The 12,028-nt window shown below is 41.6% G+C and overlaps 1 protein-coding gene across 2 annotated transcripts in view; it reads left to right on the top strand.

Annotated features, from left to right (window-relative positions):
- The window catches only part of LOC125896747 (A-kinase anchor protein 7-like), a 90,542-nt gene that overhangs the window by 32,373 nt on the left and 46,141 nt on the right, over positions 1-12,028 (top strand). The window lies entirely within an intron of this gene.

The following is a 12,028-nucleotide window of genomic DNA, read 5'->3' as shown; positions in this document are numbered from 1 at the left end:
CTTGTTGTCAATATACCTATGAAAGCCATACATCCTTTGAATACTCGAGGTCTCTAGTTGGTGGCTGTAAAGTTTCGTGAGGCTGTGATTATCCTAAAGGTCATAATAGGTCATTTTATACAATGAGGTTAAATAAAAAAAGTGTCCCTACAGTATAAAATGGCTACCATGGGGGCTAACATCATCACATATGAGTATCGTTGGGCTCATTGCATTTACACAAGTCTCAGCTTTCCAATCATACCCAAATTATATCATACCAGTACTTTTTAGGGACCCCGGTGTGCAGATATATTCAAATACACCATTTTTATAATAGACGAAATTAACACCTGTATATGGCATGAAACAAATAGCATGGTTTTGCCAAAAACTGCATGGGACTAGGCAAGGCAAGGCAAGTTTATTTGTAGAGCACAATTCGTACACAAAGTAATTCAAAGTGCTTTACAGAACAACAAAATGCATTAAAATCACAGTACAAAATAAAAACATAAATAATCATTATAAAATGAACTTTAAAAGAGAAGAGTGCAGATAAGATCCTTTCAGTCATATGCACAGTGAAATGGAGCTGTTTTGAGCCTAGATTTGAACATTGTCAGAGTAGAGGCCTGTCTCACATCTTCAGAAAGACTGTTCCAGATTTTAGCTGCATATAACTGGAATCCTGATCCCCCATGTTTAGTCCTGACTCTGGGCACCAGCAGGAGGCCGGTCCCTGAGGTCCTCAGAGTCCAAGATGGTTTATATGACACTAACATGTCAGAGATGTACTTTGGTGCTAGGCCTAAAGTGGGCAAGCCATTTTCATTCGGATATCTTGAAATTAAAGGTCAAAGAAACCCTTTAAAAATGCCCATGGCAGGTTTTCTCCCGCCAAAATTTGACCTAATTTTGAAGCATTATTTAGCCTGGCAAGCTAGCATGACATGGTTGGTACCAATGGATGCCTTGTTGTCTAGTTTAATGATACCACTGTCTTAAAAGATGAGTGCGGCACATCCACTGAACTCTAAAGCCCAGTTCAGACCATTGATTCACAATGAGACGAAACCATTTGAGATGTTGCAGTGGTGTGAATTGGCCGTCGAGCTGGCTGATAGTGTCACCTGCAACTCAGCTGGTTTCTGGTTGCTGGTGTCTGGTTTTAGAAAGTAAAGCATGTCACCTGTTTCAAGAGTAGTCAAGTCCGCTGGTCAAGTCAAAATGACTGCAGACAGCGTGTTCACTTGCTGTGGCAGGTGCTCCGTCCCCGCTGAGCCCTCTGTGTGTTTCTGTCCTCACGGTGTGCCGGTATCAGATGGTGGGTCGCTGCTGCTGCTCACTGTATGTGCTCTGATCTGGGCTTTTGAGAGCAGGCAGTCCTGCTGGTTTTTAGCAACAGTTGCTTATTGACACATCCAGCAGTTACAGAGCGACACTATAATTCAATCTGATGAATGTACGTCCAATATTTACTTCTTATAGCTCTGTTTTTGGTCTTTCCCATCTCCTGAGGGAAATATATGTCTCTTTAAATGTTGCATTATGTTCACCAGCTATACGCTAACTGTGTCTGTCTCCTGTTTGAATCCATGTAAGTAGTAAACAGTGGGTTTTTATGACTTTTTCACTGATAACAGCTGCCCTGATGTGGCAGAAACTCACTATAAAGCTCTGTAAAGCCACACTCTTGTCACGTTTGTCTCCTTCCTGCCTTCTTGTGTTTTTTTTTTTGTGCTAAAAAAAGAAATGGCATGAAATATTGTGTTGCCACTTCTGTTTAGACAGATGGACGAAAAGTTTATAACTCAGAACAGAACCGTCAGTTAAGTCTTCATTTTATTCTTTTTCCACACTCAGCTCTGCTGGATGTTAATGTAAGCAAGAGAATGGAGGTAATTAAACTTGTCACGTAACCTCAGAAGATAGTTGTTGGGAAAAAGTGAGTAATGTTTAAACTCCTTTTCGTTAGCCTGAAGAGACGTTGTCGCTGTAAAAGTCAGCTGGTAGAGAAAGGCCAAATAAAATGTTGATTGAGAAATTTGAAAATGTCGTGACTTTCGTAACACATCCCTACATGTTTGTGTCCTTGCATACACAAACAAATGGTCAGTGTGACATTTCCAGTTGATCTGTAAAATGGAGACAGTAGTCTTTCAGCAGGCCGGCAGGTGAAGCTTCTGTCATGGCCTCTTGGTATTTACAGTGTCACCCACAGCTTTACATACAGAAATGCATTTACAGAATACAGGCATAAATATATGCACACAGAAGCCCACAGACACACACACACCTACATAAATCCCCAGCATTCACACAGCATGCACACATGGACAGATGAAGGTGGTTTGTCGCTCTGTGACCTTTTGGTATTTTATTGAGATAAGGGGACTCACTTTTGTGCAGACTGTGCTGCTTGGCTTTTTCCAACAAAACGAGTCTTTGGCAGAGCTTGTTTTCCAGTAGCCAGCCACGAGTGCCAGATGACGTGATGTGCTAATTTGCATGTAAGTGGGCTAACATCTTTTTGGAGGAATATTTAGAGAGGAAACTGCAGCATTTGCAACACCAGTATATTCAGGAGTTGAACTGTATTCAGGGATTATTGAGGCCTTAAATGTAGTGTAAAACAACTGGCCCTTTTTACACAGAGATTGAACTATAGGGCCGCTGTGAAGTCCCTTTCTTTGTGGTGCCTTTGCATTTTTACACAGGACTAAGCTGCTCCAGATTTTTGACAGCATGCTGGCATCGCAGAAGCAAAAGAGTTGTGACACAAGACATGTAACACAACAGTGTCGGCCTCTGGACCAGTGGTCCCCAACTGGTTAAGCCACGGGCTCCAGATTTCTCCTTAGTCACCAGGTCCACACAGTTCGATATAGTCAGCATCATAATTGTGTTTGTTCATGTCGTCAGGCTAATTTGCTGTCTCTGTCAAGTAGCTGTCCCTTAGTCACTCACTCAGCAGGGAACAGCACTTCAAAATAAAAGCTCTGTGCCAGATATTCACAGTACTTAAAAAAAAAAGGGTGTTTTTGACAAACTTTGCTCGTTCGGGAGTAACTTGTGGTCCATTCAGAATAGACCCTTGACCCACTTTTGGACCAGGACCCACCAGTTGGGAACCACTGTTCTAGAGTGACATATAACATACTCGTCAGCAGCGCTTTCTAATCAGTGACAATGACATTAACATGGCAATAACAATCATTTACTATCCCTGTTGTGTAGCCTGTGATGTCGTCCTCTACTCAGAGGGTAAGGAGCTCCCTCATCTCATTGTTTTCCCAATTTGGACATTTTCAGCTGCTGTTCTTCTTCTTTGAGTTAGCTGCTAACTGCTGTTAGCTGCTTTTTAAATATCCCAGCAGTGGGTAGCACATATAACACATCTATTGATTCAGTGCTGTTACTACCTCTGCTGCTGGCTTAAAGGGGAGACAGTTCTGTCCCCCCATTCTGCAGTTGTACTTTTTATACAGAAAGGTGAGGCAAGGTGGCATAACGTAGAGTTCTCAATCTCAACCTGAGCCTGACAGATCCAGAAAAGTGCGATGGGTTGGACTGGGTTCAGGCCGAAAATGTTTGCTGATTGGTGTGCAAGTAGGAAGAGAATGACACAGAGCAGCCAGGATCCTTGCCAGGCTCTCTGACCTTCCTCCCAGCTGGAGCACGGAGCTTATCTGGCGAGGACATACAGCGTGGAGAGTCGGTGATCCGCGGAGCTGGTCCATTTTTTGCTAGAGAGGTGTGTGGCTTGCACTGCCACAGAGCCAGTGTGTCCCAGGCATTAGAAGTTGACTAGTATTTTAGTATTTTATGTTTTGATATTGGATGGGCCTGCTCAGGCTTCATTTCACATGGGTCATCTGGGTTGTAATTTTTTTCGGCCGGCTGAAAACTAGCGTAACTGCACCATATTCCCCTGCTTGAACAAGCAGCATGAAAGGGGCAACTCTCAGGTCTTGCAAGAGATGATTTAGTTTCTACAGAGTGAATAGTAGCCTTCATCGGAGTACAGGTAATGGGCTTTACATGTAAACAGTAGCATCAATGTCTAAATGTCTACAGTGAAACAGCACCTTGCCGTTTGAATTGCTCTACAAACATGAATCACAATCCTTCATAGAAACATTCATAGTACACCTGCTGTGCTGCAGAGATCACAACCAAAGAAATATCTGCTCTGCTTTTATAATAATACTAAAAAATAATTGTGTTGCTTTCAGTAATGATGAAAGCATGGCAGCGGGGGAAATTGGATTAAATGGATCAAAATTAATTGGATCCAAAAAAAAAATCTGTGTGAAAAATGAATTTTAAAAATGCAATTTCAAGCGCCAGCACTGTTAAACACTGGACTCAGTGTAACTGTTAATTATTTCTTGGGGCTCAGCAGCACATTTGCTCTTTCTCCTCTTTTTTCTCATCATTTTTTATTAACAATGGCATTTTCTGATCTGTGATTGCTGTGATTGTTATTGGACCTCTTTCAACAGGAACTACAACAATTTATGCTGGCCATACACCATATGACTTTCCGAGTAATTTCACTGTAAAAGTCAGATTTCCAGTGTCAGAATGAAATCGGGAGAGCTTTACCTCAGTTGGTGCATGCTTCTGTGGTCTTGGTAGTTTGATTTAAGGTGGTCATAAAACCCAGTCCATGGCTCTTGCTCTTGGCTCTTGCAAATACTGAAGTTCAGTGATGTGAGCATTGTCAACAGCAAGAAGCATAAGGAAGGAAGGAAGGAAGGAAGGAAGGAAGGAAAGGGGCACAGGAACATTAACAAGTCTTGGTTCTCTTGTTCTTTGGAAAAGGAGGAGAAACTGGTGGAGTTGTGGGATGAACAAGAGGCAGTGTTTAATTGACCCTTCGCTAAGTTCCACCCCTGGATGCAGACTGGCCAATCATAATGTAGCATCAGGCCGGCTCAGACCAGGGTCCGACTACAACACAGCTGTGCTCCATTGACTCTAATGCAGTCGTTTCAGATTTCCTTCATTTTCAGGCTGGTTTTGTGGATTTGGAGCTAAATGTTGTGCCTGGGGCACGTCATGTTTTAATGATACTCGTTACCTGGAGAGGATGGAAAAAGATATACGTTTCTTCTCTGTTCCAAAACCAAAATCAAACCCTGAAAAGTGTAGGGTTAGCTAGCTAGCTACTGAAGATATAGCCTACTGAATGTATACACATGCTGCTTTTGCTTTTTAATGATTATAACAGTGAAACAAAGACGGACCCTGCTGTACAGGAACCAGTGAAGGGAAGCAGGGAAACTTTGCTGATATTCAACCAGCTCTGTGTCATCGCAGTGTGTGCAGATGAATGATGTTTGACTTCCCCCGGAGAGACCTACCTGTCCAGCGGTGGAGGTCCGGGTGCAAAGTTTCCCTTTATATTCATTGTCTTGTGTGGCGATCAGCAGTGATGTGGTGGTTCACTTTAACTGTGCGTTCACACCAAACGCGATGGACGCGATGAACGGCACAAGTTTCCATTCAAAATCAATGTAAATGACGCAATGACATGCGATGTCGCTTTGGGCGACGCGTTTCAGGCGATAAGAGCGATGTGATGAAGCGATGACGCGTCCATTGCCTCATTGCGTGTGTCGCTTGAAGTTGAAAAATTTGAACTTTTCAAGCGAAAAGTTGTGTTGACGCTGTGCCGCGACATCCAATCAGCGTTGATATCCAACCATTCATAAAGAAATTATAAGCTACTGACCGGAGACAGATGGACAGGCGCTCCGCAGCTGGGATGGAGCGCCTGTAGTTGGTGTCCAGGTGGGAGATCCTCGCACCGATACGGGCCAACAGGTCCTCAAACTGGGCCAGCGTCAGCCTGAAGTACCGCTGGAAACGACCATCATCCAGACGCAGCTCTTGCAGGAGGTGATGATATTCACCCAGCTGTGTGCGTTTCTGGAGGATATTGTGAACCCAGACACGGCGGCGTTTGGGTCTCCGATCCAAATCAGATGCCCACAACAGATAAAGAGCAGCTCCGGTAGTTAAGTCAGCCATGGTTGACGAGAAAATAGCGGGAGGTGAACAAAATTGCGGGAGGAGGGTTGCGTCATTGCGATTGAAGCGACGAAGCGATGATCAAAAAGGTGATATTTGTGATCAAGTGACGCGATACTCGCGTTACGGGCGATGACATTGTGTCCATTGCGTTTGGTGTGAACGCACGGCTACACTGTGATCTGTAGTCTATAGTTCGGCTTTAGCTTCTAACCATCTTTGTCTTTTTAACCTGTTGTTACTGCTGAGTCAGTTTGACATCCTGGATATATCCTTCAAACACAGACTGTAGACCCCTCTGTCTGCTTCTCTCTGGAATCACTCTTTCATTTCTCCAAAAAATATGATGACATTTCTTCAGGGAGTGCAGTTAGTTACAGTGTGGGCTCCATTTTTACTGCGACAGCTTGTCAGACCCTCACAAAGAGGCAGGACTTAACGAAAGGTCAATTCAGCGTGTATCTGAGGGGACAAAATCCAAAATGTAAAATTTGTACGCAAATACAGTTCATCTTTGTGGATTTTATTGATGCTGAATTGACGAGAATACTCTCAACATATGATGACTTGTGTCTTGTCTTGTGTTTCTGGAGTTACATGATTTTACAAACACGTAAGGCATTGTTAATATGTTATATTTGTAAAAGGGAGTTTGGCGTAATAGTTTCCACCAGGAGCAGGATGGGAAATAATCTGAAAATGAATCTAGTTGTAGTTTTGCAAATCATGACTCTGCAAGATCCCCAGTCTGCAAAATCTTAAAACATTGTCTGTAGATGTGAGACAACTTTAGTCTTTACAAAATCAACCAAAAACAGTCAGCCCACCACTACTGGCTCTGTTTCCAATAATTAACTGTACAAAGTAGACTCTAAAACTGCCTCTTTCCTTACCTCCCACTCACCCTCTCTTCCTCTTCTCTCTAATTCATCAGAGTGAGAGGGCATCTGAATTTCTTATTCATTAGCAAGGGCATCTGAATCAGGCCTTTGTTGTAGTATTGCATATATCCGTCTCACACCACAGAGGCAGTGCCAAAGTTTGTGTGATGACAGCAGCGTAGCATTTTAACACACTTGAGCCTTTAGCAGTCTCATAGCTTCAAAACCACTGCAGAGTGTAATTTCACAATCGAACGAAGGGCTCTTTGAGGGGAAGAAATATTAATGGCACTCCAACAGGCGGAGAGCTATTTTTAGATGGAAATTAAAAGGCTTGATTAAATGTGCATTGCAACAATAGGGGCTCTCACCAGTGTTGATTCTGTTGTTGTAATGTAAATGTATATATTTTATCCTTATTATTTTGTACCTGCTGTTCATTTGTACCTGCTTTTTTTGTGTTTTTAGCTCAGCGTGAATACTCATCAGTAAAACCTGTTCAGTTGCCTTTTTGGATGTCTGAAGGAAATAATGAAAATCATAATTGGAAAAAACACTCAGCAGTGACATTAGTGGGCCCAGTGTCAGGTCTCCTGATCATGTCATTCTGACTGATATCAAATGTAATTGTCATCTTGCTACACTCTGTTTCCATCTTCAGTCTGATACCGCGTCCATTTGTGCAGATTTCCATCGGGTAGGGATATTCTTTTAATAATAATAGTAATAATAACAATACATTTTATTTATAGGCACCTTTCAGAACACTCAAGGACTCCTTATAAGACACAGTAAAAGAAAAACAAGCAGCAATATATCTGTAGATCATGAAATCAAACAATTCCGTAATATACAATAAGAGGTGTGTTTTCAGACTGGATTTTAAAGTGGAGAGGGAGTCTATATTGCAAATGTTGTGGAGGAGAGATTTCCAAAAGTTGGGGGGCAGAATGGCTGAAGGCTCTACAACCCGTAATAGTCAAGCGGGCAGATGGTGACGTGAGTTGGATTGCAGAAGAGGATCTCAGAGTATGGGAGGGTGTGTGGATATGAAGGAGTTCAGACAGGTAGGAAGCAGCTTGATTATGAAGGGCCTTAAAGGTCCCTAACCAGTCACTAGAGACTAACACATCTGTCTGAATCTAATGCCATTTTAAGTCTGCACTGATGCATAGCCATGCCAACATGACTGATTTGCTTGGGTTTTAAGAGTGGAGCGAAGCAAAGAAAAACAAACTATAATGTTGGGCAATATTTAGATGAGTCGATTACCCATACAGCGACCGTAGCTTACGTTAAGTAGCGAATTTAATGGTGGGATAGCCTAGCGTTTCTATACATGGTCAGAACAATCATACTAAAAATAACTTAATTAGTCTGTTAAATGTTGTTGTAACATTATGATGTAATCTAGTTGACCAAGCTAATGTGTGTGGTAAGCTTTGGTGGCTGGTCTGACAAATGGCAACTAGCATTTAAGGTACATTAACTCCGCCCTCTTCCGGTGAATGTGTGGTTTGATTATATTGAACGTTTATCAAACTTTTGTAGGGTTGCACCCGACTCTGCTCAATGACAGTTGAATCAGATTTGGACATTCAGTGTGACAGCAGCATTCACGTAATACAGAAAACAAGCTAACAGCGCTAACAATGGATTGGGAATGTAAAAAGCATTTTTCCCAACACAAGAGATATCAAACGAAAGGAGACTGTGCTGTGCTGAGTTTCTGTGAGCTGTAAATTCACCACTTACAAGATGATGTCATCTCAGAGCCTTAAGGTGCAGAGATTCTCCTCCTCTGTGCCGCTGTCTGCGTCCGCAGCTGCCTGTACCAAACAGTAGTGTGAAAGTCAAGAGTGCTCACTCCGCAACAAAAATGGGGACCGAAACGTCCCCAAAACAACTGCTCGACTTAAAGCAATCACAGTCGACTGAGGGGTTTCTAACTGATGATGCTAATCCCCAACTTTCAAGTGGCAGCCCTAAACATTCATAATATTTACGAGAAAACTTATATTGAGATAATTATGGTCATTTTATCATCCAGCCCTATTGACATGTGACAGTTGCTTGTTTAATCCTAAATTGTGTATCATAGTGAAAGGCAATTGCCGTAGCTTCTTGGATACAAAGACAAGAATGTGATAGAGTCTAATCCCAGTGTTACATATTGCACAGAAGAACTTGGCTCAGGCCGCTGCCAGCAGCATCTGAAGGGTCCTAAAGATGATACGATAGCAACAGATCCCTGCATTTCAAATATTGGTAAAGCAAGAACAGCAAAGCCTGTGCATCGTAGGCTAGTGTCTTATCTCATGTTTTAAATCTACATTGAGTGCAGCAAACAGTAAGCACCTGACAACTTAGTGCTTGCAGTAGTGAACGTTAAGAGGATAGAAGAAGGGGCTGGACTGAGATAAAGCAGATGAGAGAGAGGAGGAAAGAAGGGCAAAGGGTAGAGACAAAGGAGGAAGTGAGCAGTGACTGAGCAGATAGGAGGATGGAAGGACAAGCGAGTGAGATCGAAGAGGGTGGAGCAAGGAATAAGTGAGATTAAATGGGAATGATAAATGAGTATGGGCAGAGAGAGGAGAGCCAGAGGAGAGGAGAATGGGCCAGCAGGAGCAGTAGAATTAAACAGATAGCAAAGATGAGACGAGCAGATAGGATGGCCTGACAATCGGCAAGAGAAAATTGAGAATCTGAGCGAAGGTGACATTAAACAGACGAGCGAATTGAAGTTTGATATTAAAGGGAGGGCTGAGGAGGCCGAGGAGGCCAACACAGGTCAAACAAAGAAGGAGTCGGGTGGTGTGATGAAGAGAAAGGGGAGGAATAATAGCACAGAACAGCAACAGGAAGATTGGATAAAGGTTTAGAAAGGGAGAATTGTCCCTCAGGTTTTCTCTGGCAGACGTGATGAGAATAAACCAAAACCACACTAAAGTATTTTCCCTCCATCTGTTTCTCTGTCTGGCTAAATATTTTATTCTAGTGTTGATCTTTTGAGGATTTATTTAGCGGAGTTCTGTCAAACATTTTAATAGAAATTAATTATCAGAGACACTGACTTGTTTTGCTGCAGGACATGAAAACTTTAAGGTCTTTATGTAAGAACAACCCTAAAATGACTCTCCTTGGAATCAAATCTAATTCGTGGTTATGTAAAAATGTGCAACAACCTCAAGATGTGGTAGGAATAAAAACCCACAGCAGTGAGCATAACAGAAAAATCCCACAGCTGTAAACTGTATGATTGATTCATCGAAGCTTTAACGACCTGAACAGTCTGGATGAGCAAATAAAAATACCACGGAGCAGTCATATTCAACAGCAGCAACTAACTTAATAGTCAGTTTGTTCTTTGGACTGTGAGCAAACGCTCACAGGGCATAAATGCATGGTTACCAAATGGATTCAACGCAGTAAATCAGTGAGCAGCATAACAGCGCCTGTACACTGTGTGAGAGGGACATTTCTCCCACCCAAAGCTACCGCTATGACTAATGTAAGAATGGTGCTCTAGTTGTCCGGCTAATTTAATAGTAAACTTTAGGACCAAGTCATGAATCAATTGGAAAAACTCACCTGTTGCTGAGCCTCAGTGTTTGTTTACTAAGCCCATTTGGTTTTGTGTGATGCTTACACATACTTTTTTTTATGCTTGTTCTTGTTTTTTGTCATTTGTAAATGATGTTACTATGACGGATGTTCATATTAAACATGGCCAAATTTTCAAATAATGAGGTAAACATATGTAAAATGTATCACTGTGAACAAAATCCTCAGGCTTCAGACCGTTCTGAATACTGTTGCCAACATTTTTTCTGCCTTTGAGGCAAGCTGACGTCAGCTTGTGACAGATTTCTTTAGATGGTCATCTGCTTCAGGCACGCTACTTCAAGTTTTTACATTACGTGGTTTATACTGCTACATGTAGCTACGTGCTAACATCAGGCAAACATGTAAATTCCTGCTGGAACATGTCCAGTTGAGTTTAAAAGTTTTTATTGGTGATTTTTCATGAAAGAAAGTGAGCTATACACAATCATTCCTCGGCTTCAAGCACACTGCTACGTGTAGCAACATGCTAATGTCAGGAAAGCATGTAATCTTGGTTACAGATGTTAATAAGTCCTTGTGACTCCGGATTATATTACTCCTGGAACATGTCCTTTTATGTTTAGTAGTGTTGTAACGGTATGAGATTTTTATGTTACCACAACCATATCAGAAAATATTATGGTTTCCCAGTGTCATGATATACAGAATTTATCAGTCAGAATGATCCTTAAAGAAATGAAAATGGAAGGGTTACTGTTGGTTGAGCAACTCTTTTATGACTATGATTGAAACATGAAACCGTTTTGTTAATGGAAATATGTTAAAGTCTCCCCTTAGAAAAGAAATAAAATAAAATAATTGAATACATTTGTAAATCATAAAATAAATAATAAATACAACATCCAGTTGCCTTTTTTTTTCAATATTGCAGACAAGCAAATGTTCATGGAATGATAACCGTTAAATACCAATAAATAGACCGATACCGATAAATGTTGTTGATTTCTTCCTGATTTCGGCTCATGTTCCTGCTGGAACATGTCGGATTATTTTTAGAAGCTTTAATTGTTGATTTTTCACAGTGGAAAGTACTGCTATACACAGCCGTTCCCTGGCTTCAAGTACACTGCTACATGTAGCTACATGCTAATGTGAGGGGAACATGTAATCTTGGTTGCTGATGTTAATCATATCTTGCAATTTGAGGTTGTATTCCTCCTGAAACATTTCAAGTTATGTTTAGAATCTTTTATTGGTTATTGGTGATACATAGTCAGCTGCCAGTAAACTGCTACATGTAGCTACATGCTAATATTAAGGAAACATATAATCTTGTTTGCCTGTGTTGTAATTTCACCCTGATTTCGGATCATATTCCTGCTGGAACATGTCTGGTTGTGGAGATTTTGAAATATACTGGTGAGCTAATTTTCTGTGACAGTCATTCCTGGCTGCATTGACGGCGCAGAGATGCAAAGATGTGCAAGACTTAGAAACACTAACCAATCAGTGCAAACTGGGCTTTTTTGGGCTGAGGGCTGAAAGACTCAGGCGCTAAA

Source organism: Epinephelus fuscoguttatus, linkage group LG11 (assembly GCF_011397635.1).
Source record: "Epinephelus fuscoguttatus linkage group LG11, E.fuscoguttatus.final_Chr_v1".
NCBI lineage: Eukaryota > Metazoa > Chordata > Actinopteri > Perciformes > Serranidae > Epinephelus > Epinephelus fuscoguttatus.
The sequence above is the reverse complement of the archived record's forward strand: the minus strand, read 5'-3'. Positions and strand labels throughout refer to the sequence as shown.